This window comes from Rousettus aegyptiacus, unplaced genomic scaffold (assembly GCF_014176215.1).
Source record: "Rousettus aegyptiacus isolate mRouAeg1 unplaced genomic scaffold, mRouAeg1.p scaffold_m13_p_1, whole genome shotgun sequence".
NCBI classification, from domain to species: Eukaryota; Metazoa; Chordata; class Mammalia; order Chiroptera; family Pteropodidae; genus Rousettus; species Rousettus aegyptiacus.
The window spans coordinates 105,194,794-105,206,735 of NW_023416284.1; the positions used below are offsets into that span (position 1 = coordinate 105,194,794).

General features: G+C 32.2%; 1 pseudogene; it reads left to right on the forward strand.

The window, feature by feature from the left end:
• The first annotated feature begins 4,646 nt into the window (after positions 1-4,646).
• Positions 4,647-4,765, forward strand: LOC118605303 (annotated as a pseudogene).
• The last annotated feature ends 7,177 nt before the right edge of the window (positions 4,766-11,942 follow it).

Sequence of the window (11,942 nt, forward strand, 5' to 3'; positions counted from 1 at the left end):
TGGCTTTTTTGTGGCCTTTTGTTTTGGTGGTTGTGGTTACAGCGGTATGTTATAGCTCTTCACTGGGACCATGTGCATTCTATGTCTTTCTAAATATACTTTTAATAAATCTTTTCTAAATCTCAAAAAAATTAAAAATCAAATGTTAGAAGAGGAAAGCTATTTGTATCATTTACAAAAAGGTATTTGAATTCTTAATATTTAAAGAAATTCTAGTGAATGTTTTGAAAATAGAAAAATCATAAGAAAAATAGGCAAAGAATATGAACAGAAATTCACACACACACACACACACACACAAACAAACACAAAAGAATAATGAACACACTAAATGAGGCTTAACTTCACTATCAATAGAAATTAAAATGCCCTATTTCATCAATCAGATTAGAATAAAAATAATAATAAAACTGTTGGTTAGGCAGAGATCTATGGAATTATTTACATACTGTTGATAGAAGTCTAATTTTCTATCTTTGTTGAGATTAATTTCACAAAATACTTCAAAAGTTTTAAAATATTCATATTTAGCAGTTCTAGCAACTAAGACTAAAGAAATTTGTACAAGATAGGTTATTATAGTCAAGCTTATAAACACTGTGATACAAAATAAAAACACCTAAATGTTTATTAATATGAGTCTGGGTAATGAGGAAATCTTAAGCAATTTTAAACAATAAGATAAGTCTCATTTCACTGATATGAAAAGACAAATTCAAAATATAAGCTCCAGAACACCATGTATAGTATGATTGTTTTAATGTTAAAAAATACTTGCATATATATACATGTATATTCTTTTTGTCTGCATATTTATGATCTTTTATATGCATGAACATTTTCTATGAAAAAGTACAAGAAGGTGTTAACAGTGATTATGTCAGCCATGTGTCAGTTAATGTGACAAGGATTCTGAGAGGGAAAACATCTTAAATTTTTATTTAACATCCTCCAAATTTTATGAGTTTCGAGCCGAGTACGATTGCCTTTGAAATAAAATCTCTTATTTAAAAAAAATAATTTTTATTATAATAAAAAAGATAAATAATCACTTGCTCTACTCCACCTTCATTATTGTCAAGGTGTCTTATTCCATCTTTACTAGGCCATAACTATAAGAATATACCTAATCCTTTAACTTATAACATATTGGATCTCCTTCTTGGTAGAATTATATCAAATTATGATCATCTCTCTTCAAAAAAAAGACAGTATTTTAAAATGTGGGCTTTCATAAGTCCTGATCATTTTCTTCTCTAGGTTAGATGAGCCCAATTTCTTAAACACTTCGAGTTTCAACATTCTAGCCACCCTCTAGGTATAATCCACCTTTTCAGCAACTCTTAAATGCAGCCTACAGAACTGAATGCAATATTTAAGACATGATCTGAGTAGTGCAGATTATAGTGAAACTATTACCACCCTTGAACTTGACTCTCTACCTCTATTAATGCAGTTTAAGAATGCGTTAACTTTTTAAAGCATCCATTAACACCATATTCATTCATATTGAGCAGGTAGTCAAATAAAACCACAGGAATTTTGCCATAAATTTCCCTATGCTGTAATTGTGCAATAAATAAGAGTTTACAACAACCTAGTAAAATTTTATTTTATTTGTTTTAGCCCATAGTTCCTACCTGAAAAGACTTTTTTTTTCAGGCATGTGCCTGTCATCTAAACCAGTAGCTTTGCATTACTTGCAAAAGTGTTAAGTATTTCTTTTTTCAGCTCAAACTGCTGAAGAAAAGAGAGCAAAGGAGGATCTCAGTTTCAGAGATCTCCAGAGTTTGCCATCAGTCCATTACACTACTCTTGGGATAGTCGTTCCATCAGTTTTGAATTAGTAGATTGCTCATGTTTTCTTGTCCTTAAGCATATTAAGAGAATGAATCATCATGACATGTGTTGTGCAAATATAGATAAGCATTTCTGTGTCCTTTCTCAGCAATCATTTTACAATTTGTATACATAAAATACTATATTATATATATATGTATATATATAATATCTACAGAGGAGTAGAACAGGCTGTCTTTTAGAAATATAAAACATTGAGTTGGTGGACCTGAACTTCTCAACTCCTATTGTTTACATCATTACAATGACATATGTATTATCTTCTCAATTGTATCTAGATGAATCAATTTTAATTGTATATCTCTCATATTTAAAGTTTATGAGAAACAATCATTTATGCGATGCATAGTTGCATGTAGTAGTTTAAAGCACAGACCCTGGGACCAAAGTTGCTTCGGTTTAAAAATCAGTTTCACCACTTAATGGTATGTACTCTTTGAGTGAATTACTCAAACATGCTGTGCCTTTATAGTACAGTTAACTCTTGAGATGAGAAGCACCAATCCCCACACAGTTGGAAAATTCACTTATAACTTTTGACTCCCCAAACAAATCTCTCAATAGCCATGGGAGATTAATTTGGGGACCCCCATGGATATTAAAATACTTGAATGCTCAAGTCCCTTATATAAAATGGCATAGAACAATGCATATAGTCAGCCTTCCACATCTGCAGATTCTCAACTATGGATAGAAATACTGGTTTTGATGTGCAGTTCATTGAATCCGTGGTTACAAAACCAAAGGATACAGAGGGCTGATGTATATATGTTGAAAAAAAATCCACATTGAAGTGGATCTGTGCAGTTTGAAACCATGTTGTTCAAAGGTTAACTGTATCTTTCTCTCAAAGGGATTGAGTTAATGTCTGTAAAGCTCTAGGTAAGTATAACCACTGATATTGTTATGACATTTTCAAAGGAAAAATATTGTAGAATTAGATGAACTTTAAAGCAACAATTCTGAAATATGGCTATTTTCCTTGAATTACCTTGTTCTTTGTCTTATGAAAGATGCATGTATTACTGTCTCCTAAGACTTACATAACATAGTTCTATGGTTCACTACTACTTCACCGAAGTAGTATATAAATGTTTGTCATTATCAAATTACTTACTATTACTATAAGGCTGAAACGATTGCTGGCCTACTCTTGTAAGCTCTCATAAGAAATTATAAGTCTATTGTCTGGGACGCTGAACCTTCAGGGGTCAGGTGGAGACTTATTCCCCCTCCTACATACTTTCTAAAGCTTCTACCGTGCTACTTCATATCACTGATAACAGTACAACTCAGGACTAGAAAATAAGGCAAGTGTCAGATCCCTCCAGTGTAGTTGATAGCCTCCCCATAGTACTGTTTCCTCAGCAGACTATCTCTGGACACTATTCTCTAACACACCTTCTTACCTGACCCACGTTTCATTGCCTCTGGTCTTCGCTTTTGGCCACCCCACTCCAGATACTTGGCATTCTAAGAGTTCTTTTATTTCCAAGATTATCTTACCTGAGACACAGACTTTCTGTGTTCTTTTGTCTCTTTCTCAAAATCCTGAAAATCCCTTTATTTCACATCAAAACTAAGACCAGCTAGCTCATATTTGAATATATCATTCCTTAGGAAGGCTAGCTGAATTTAGACCAGAGTGGAAACAGTGTATCAGGAAAAGGCTTTTCTGACCCTTAGGGAATAGACAAAAAGATGAAAAATGTAAGAATAGATGTTACTCTGACAATCATAACCATTACTACACTTATTCATCAAATAATTACTAAGCAATAAACACCAGAATAGATGGTAGAAACACACAGCTAAATATAATTTAGTGTTAATTCTCAAGGAAATTAAATACAGAGAAGGAGATGCTACAATTAATGATAAAATTACAGTGTGATAAATACCATAAAAGCAAAGATGATAAATTCATAATCGCAAAAAATTATGTGCGTAGTTTCTGTCAAAATTATCTTTATTTACAGAATCAAATGTCTTGATTCTGGGGTAGACAGACTAATCAATTCAGAAAAACCAGACCTATCCTCTAGTCTAAAGCCCTGCTCCTCAGAGTATTATCTCTCCAGGCCAAGAGCATCTGAATCATCTGGGATTATATCAGAAATGCAAAGTCTCAGGCCTCACCCCAGACCTAATGAATCAAAATCAGATTGTTACTTATAATCCTCAGTGATTCACGAATACATTAAAATTGAGAAGCACTGTTCTAAACATACTAGAAGAAAGTCAGTTAGTAACTCTTTGGGGGTAGGGAAGATGATCATCTAATGCATAGCATATAACAGGTATTCAATATATGTGTTTGTTGAATGAGATGTGAATAACTAAAGGGATAAATAAAACATTAATGAGCGCTATATTAATTTTTTTGAGCTTGTAAGAGGAGAGAGTGAAATGACAAAAGAAACGTAACCTAGCATGTTAAATTAGTCATTTTAAATAATACTTTGAGTATTGTCAATTAAATTAAGGGAAAATAAACATAAAGCAGAAGGCACTCCAGTGCTGTCAATTTGAATTTGAATTTCACTTAGTTCTAGTTTTTAGTGCTAGAAAACTAATAATGTTAGTAACATTTTCAGGGTTTTCAGGTTTTATTACCTGAAAATGTTTATATTTAAATATTTTTTTTAAAATATGTTTATGTTTGAATAAGAGTTGGTTATTGCTAATTTCCTAGTCATATAACTCAGCAGTATGGAATTTAAGGTGTCAGAATAATAACAAACACTCTATTTGTTCTAACATTATGTATCACAAGTACACATGCAGTCTATGGCCATGCTACCCTGAACAAGCTCAATCCCACCTGATCTCAAAAGCTAAGCAGGGTCAGGCCTGGTTAGTACTTGGATGAGAGACCACCTAGGAAGATCAGGTTCTGTAGGTGTAAAAAAATTTTTTAAAAAGTAAACTGACAAGGTCCTTGTAATCTGTGAGGTCAACCAAAGTTTGTCCCACCTAAAAAATAAATTAAAAAAAAAAAACTTTACAAGTACACACACATTAGAAAGCCATAAAATCCCAAAGAGCCACATTGACTTGATAAATGTGAAAAAGAGGGGCAATTAATTCCAGGATGAAGCAAAGCTTAAGTTTTTATTATTTCATATGCTAAAAAATAGAATGATAAAAATATAAATCTTTTGCTAAAAAAGAAAAATGCTTCCAGAAAACTTCAGGGAAACTTTTAGAATTGCTTGATTCTAATTAAATGAATATAACCTACAGTGGCTATTGAAACTCTAATTTTATTTGCTTGTTAATATGAACATAGCAACTAAATCTCTAGACAAAGATTATTCCACATCCTCAAAATACAAAATATTTTAAATTTTCTTGAATATAAACGTTTACCTATACCACAAACCAGTTAAATCATGTCTCGTGTTTTATAGCAGCATGAAAAATGGCCAGAACACTTGATATTATCATCCTCATAAACATCTCAGAGTAAGAATATTACATAACTTATATATTAATAGCAGATATAAATGTATTTCTAGTTTGTTAGCAGCCTAATATATTACAAATAATCCTCAGTGGCACCTGTACCCTTAAAGGTGCAAGATACAGATGTACAAAATTGGTTCTATGTATCTTTGAAGCAAGATACAAAGGGACTAGATTGGTTCTATGTATCTTTAGCCAACAGGCAATGCACAAAAATTGCAAAAAAAAAAAAAAAAACAGTTTAGCTCACCATAAAAAGAACTTTATAACATTTAAAGCCATCTGAGAGTAAAAGATTGTGAAATTTGGTTAGATTTACCTACAGAAAAAAGATTTTACCCAGAAATCATGTGACATTCTTGAGGACATTTTGACTTTGGACAAAATAAATGCTGAGTTTTTTCCTATTTTTGAATTATCATAACATATGGAACATGAACTTGAACATTTTGTATACCTATCCTCGACTGAAAAAATCATAGTTCATCCCCACTTCCTGTGTCATATAAAAGCACTGTTCTTATTTATTAAAAAATGCATTGTTTCTCCATCTTCCATCTCCATAATATCTTTTGATTACAGGGCTTGATAGCATGATAAATAATGCGCCACTACCCTTCATTTTGCTTTCCTTCTCATCCCATGTTCCAATTGTGAATTAAGGCCAGTACCTCTCAATAAGTGCAAATAGATCACATCATATCTAGGAGATGATTTATAAAGCTCATGAAAGACATGTTCATTTTTGTGGGGTGGTTGGGGGTAGGAGTGGATTCTAAAATAGTCTCAGAAGAAGAAGAAGAAGAGAGTAAAAAAACCCTTTTAGTCACGAGACTTAAAGAATAAAGAACTTCTACAACAAAGACTTTCAAAATGATTTATTTCTAGTCTTATGCGATTCCTAGATGAGTTGTGTACCTATATGTTATAGAGACTAAAAAAGTTCTTCTATTCCTCCTCCTCCTCTTCCTCCTACTCTTTTACCTTCTCTTACTTTCTTCCTTCCTTTTGCAATGTAATCACTGAAAAATAAAAAGGAAGAAGAGGGAAAACAAAGTCTCTCTCTCTCTTTTCCTTCCCTCCCTTCCCTCCCTTCCTCCTTCTCTCTGACTTAAAAAAAAAAAAAATCTATTTCCAGATAATAAATGTTACTGTTCATCATGAAGTTAATAGTTAATTAGGCAATAAAAGAGAGAGATTTTTAATTAGGTAGAGCTTAATCTGGCCTTTAAGAGTCTCAGTTCTCACATGAAACTCATATTGAGGTGTCAATAAATCTGTCTGCTAATAATGCATTTAGCATTTAAATAGTTTTTGACAGTAAACTCTTCCAACATTACCATAATTATGAATACTAAAAATTTGGTAGCTACTTATATACCATAGTTACATTTGCTTTTGTGTAAAACATAGTCCTTTTACAATCTAATGATAAATGTTCAAATTCTGAATCACAGGAAACAATTATCCAGCTGCCCTTTCAACAAGAGAAATCAGTGAAACATTCTCACTTGGAAACGTTTGATGATGCTTCATCTGACTGTTCAGAAGCACATGTAGGTTAGAAACAGATTATCTAAGGTATTTTTGTGAGGGTGACAACAAACTCAAGCTGGAATCCGAGGAATCCTTTTGTAACTATAGTTGATTTTCTATGTCAGTGAGGAAAAAAAAAAAGCATTTTTGAAAAAGTTTTATTCAATTGTAGTATGTTTTGGGGACTAAGACAATGTACTGCTAGATTTGCAAAACTTTTGACTTTTATAGACATAAGTACACAGGCTAAATTTTAGAACATATAGATGGCATCTATTTTAATGGATCCTAAAGGAATCCAACTCTAAATTTTAATTTGCCAGAGAGATAGGAATCTACAGGCAAAATTAACTCCTTAATGAGGGCATTTTTTTTTTTAACCCACAACCCTTCTTCTTAGCATTAAATAACACCATATTTCTAACTTTTTAGTGTCCTATAGAGGTCGTTAACGAACTCAAAAAATAGCTATATAAGAGAGAGAAAGTGGGAAAAATAATTAGTGAATATTAACACAAATGCATCCAAATCAAGGTATTCAAATGATAAAGACACTAAATTCCAAGACAAATGAAGAAAATGAATACAATGAGAAGCTGTCCAGAAGAGAAAGTATTCACAGTGCTCTGATAAAGCAAATTATCTTGCACACATATAAAATATATGAGTTTGTATTTTCTTCACACTGAAGTTTGAGAAACACATATATCTTTATAAATTTTGCTATGGCTTATTATAATAGAAAAACCATGAACATTATTCCTGTGACTGGACCAGATAAATTCTGGCTATTCACTGTATTGCCTTGAGAAAATTATTTAGCTTTTCTGAGCTTCACTTTATTCATTGACAAAATGAACTAGTGAAAGTTAACATATAATTCAGCTGGAAATTAATAATGTAGTATACATAAATTTTCTAACACAGTGTTGTCACATTGTAGATGCTTGAAAAATATCAGTAGACTTTTATTCCATCTACTTCTATTTATTTTAACTCTTTATTGTCTACTAAAATTTTTGAGACTATGGAAAGAAATTCTCTTTGTCAGCATTAGGCTTTTGGTCTGGCAGAACTAAGGATTCCTCACTGTGGTATTATCCATTTTCTCAAGGAGATTCTGAGAATATAAAGAAACTATTTATGTTTTGCATGGGCCAAGTTGTCATTAGGGGAGGAGTGATTCAGAAGAAAAAATTAATTATGAATATCCTTCCTTAGGGAGGCAAAAATTCACCTTCTGGTCTTTGTAATTTGTCATGTTTAATAGCCAGAGTTGATCTTTATTTAACCTAATTGATAGAGGTAATCAATCTACATAACTATTAGAAAATATCCTATTCTAGAATTTTCCTGCTCTCAGCAACTACTATGTTTACGTGAGAACAAAATTTATTTAAGTATTTATCACTGCTCTCTGTTTCTCTCATTGATGGTTGAACAGTTTAAAAGGGAGAGAAGTTTGATTCAAATAATTTGTTCTAATTAAAACAATTTTTTTTAACCCATCAACAATTGCCATAGCTTAACTAACATCAGTCACTAGTTGACAAGCCTCTTAATGTTGTTGGTGGTTGATTTTCAGTCCAATGATTTCACCACCAGAGTTCTTTGTTCATTCAGAGACACGTGCGTGGTCCACAGACACTTATTCAGAGTGTATAGGTTCCCAGAAATCACTCATGAACTGAAGAAAAAAAAAGTAGGTATTTTAATATAACATAAAGTAACTTATCTCGCTAAGTAAAGCCAAAAGAATATGCTTCATATTAAATTTTTTTGTTTTTGCCAAATTTAGGATTGTGCATTTATTAACTAATATATGTAGATTGTGTATGAGATAATGCAAGTTCAGCTTTTCCAAAACCTAGGATAAAGAAATTAAGAGTTTTACTATCTCTCCAATAGGCTTTTTGAGAAAATAGATGACATATAATTTTTTCCCCAGTAAAATTGAACAAAAATCATTCTTGAAAAATGCCCAAGTTTTTGAGGGGTATACTCTAATTTTTGTAAGGACACTTAGCTTGTTCATAACAAGCTTAATGTGACATGATCAATAGGTTCTCCTAGAAAATGTTCAAATGTCTAGAATTCAGGCAGCTTTCTATCAAGCTTCTGTGCTATAGAGATATAGCATCTATAACCCAATTTACTAATTGAGGAAGCCAGAATAAAATTTTAATTGGATATTTGATGCTACCTCATCAACTATAATTAGAAATAAAACTAACATCTTTGATGTAAGATCTTCGTTTGCAACTAAATAAGGCACTGAGCTTTAACAAACACAGTACCTTCACTATATTTTTAAAAATTAGGGTCTGTGATTAGGTCCCCTCCTATTAAAAAGTGTTACATTTGCAAATTGCAGTGTATTACTGAGAAAATGGCACAACTTAATAAAAAGAGATAGAGGAGATAGGCTAGCTCTCTATTTTCATCATATTTGATTTTCTATAATATTTTGTGCAATCATTAAAAGCAAAGTAACAGTAATATTTTAGCCATTTCAATACCTAGATTTCTATTACTTTGGTTAGGAATGTTTTCCTTGGATGATTGGTTGACAATATCCAAAGGATAATTTTAGGTCCTGAAGAATTAAACACAGGTCTATTTTTATGAGGTGGGACAGATTGGAAACCGTTCTTTCTGCTTGTTCCAAGGAAATTGGAAATGAAAAGAATGTGTGTCATATGAGGGACAAGTGACATGAAGCCCATCTGAATTATATTTCATGTCCCTCTTTATAGCCTAATGTTCAACTATATCCATTTCCCTGGCAGTACTGCACCCATCAAAAACAAGTTATTGACACTTATATCACACATATAAATCAAATCAGGCAGATAAAGCGAACAATAGGGTTTCAGAGAGATTGGATGATGAAGTCAAATAATGTATTTGTTTTTCACCTCTAGGATATCACTTTAATACTATCTTAAAACAATGGCGCAAAATCATTCCAATTAAAAGATCTTAAAATAAGATATAAAACAAATTCAGGTGATCTCATTCTGTCTGGTGTGTCAAAAGTTGACAGCACAAAATTGAGCAGAAATAGTTTAAATTTAGCAGTCTTCACATATGTGTACAAAGACTGAGAGCAGAAATTGGATTTGCTTCAGTGAAGTCAATTAAGAAAAGCTCAACAAGGAAGGGTTGAAGTACATCGACAGGGCACTGCAAATTCTAAGAACATTGGCACTGGCTTGGGTACAAATTAAGCAAGACATTCTGTTCTGACATAATTTCCTTGACCTGAGAAATTATATTGATGATTATAAATAGTAATAATAATAATAATAATAATAATAATAATAATAACAACAACAAAAGACAAATGTAATGAAGAGACACATTCAGCAGCGATCAACTACCAAAGGGCCATGTCACTTTCACTCTTGTTTTTAAGGTCTCTGGTCATGTAGTTTATTCCACACAATTCTTTTGCTTGGGCTTCAGTCATCACACCTCATTCCATTTCATGGTGTTCTTTACACAATATCTGCTCTGCTTTAAAGAAATAAGAGGCAGCAGAGAATAGAGAATTTTTTCCCTCTGTCATATCTATGCAAATTATTTAGCCTACTCTGGCTTACTCAACATGTCATTCACTTCTCTTTTCTTGCCTCTCAGCTCTATTTCAAATACTAGACAGGACTCCTTTGGGTCATTAGCAAATATTTACCATGAATTGAGAAGCAGTAAAAAGTTGTAATGGGAGGACACATTAATCAAAACAAATTAACACCTAAACCTGCTCTTTGATGCTTATTTAATTAAAAACTGCTAGATTAAAGAAAAAAGTCCTCCAAAATAAATGTACAATAAATTTGCATTTAAAGGAATTATGGGAATTTAGAATTTTTCCAAATCTGCAGTCTTTAGGCAGAAGCAAATAAAGTGAAGCAACTTTTATATTCTCTCCCTGCTCCCTATTTTTCTTGCTTCCCCCCATAAAAAAAAAACGCATTTAAAATAAACATTATTAAGAATCTTGACATACATTATTTCAGAAAAATATTCAATCCAAAAATATGAATAAGCTTTGCTTGTAGTAATTGGTAGCTGGATAGCATAAAATTTTCCAGATTTGGGCTTTTTTTTTTTTTTTACACTGTTGAAATTCATTCCATAACCTTATTTTAAAAAAAAGATGAATATTTCTTCCATTCATTTAGCAAGAAAAAAGATTAAAAGTACAAGTTGATGAAAAAGGAACAGGAAGCTACATAGCCTTGGAACTAGCTGGACAAAATGTAATTAAGAATCTATTAAATACTTTAAAGTATTGTTTAATAAGCAGTCTAGAAATTTTCCAGTACCTAGAAAAAAAAATCCTTATTTATCACTGAAAGAATTTTTAAAATGTTTCATTTTTAGGTTTTTGTTTATTCAATTCAGAAAATAATGATTCTGCAGTCATGACTTTGTCCTAAATTTGCACTATTTAAACCCCATGCTTAACTCCAATAATTAGAAAACTATCCTGTAAACAATGCTGAGTCCATTATGGTTCTGAAACCTTATGCTTTTCATTGGATTACTCAAGGGTCTGATTTTGTATCTGGATAAATTGGGACTGGGAACTAGAAACCCCAAAAGAAAGGGATTTTTCCTCCATCTCCGGAGAACTTCATGGACTCTAGTCCATATTCCTCTCTGCAAATTTCAACATTTCCTCATTCTGCTTCCTAACATCAGAAAGAACAATAGCTGCTCTAGTTGTAAAATTTAAATAGCCAATTCAAATGACAAGAGCAGGGGTGGCAGTCTCAAATGGCTCCAGGTATCAAGCAGGTGACAAAATACACAGAACAAAGGGAGAGAATATAGCTTCAAATCAGCCCCAGCTGCTTTTCACCTACGATGTGAGATTGTTGCCAGAACTTCAATTATTCAAGAGAAGCCAGAATTGTAATTTTTCGTGACAAATCACCCAATTTTAAAGTGTTGGCATTTTTCCCAGTTTTATTGAGATATAATTGACATACATAACTGTATAAGTTTTAGGTGTGCAGCATCATGGTTTGACTTACATATATCATGAAATGAATACTGTAATAAATTTA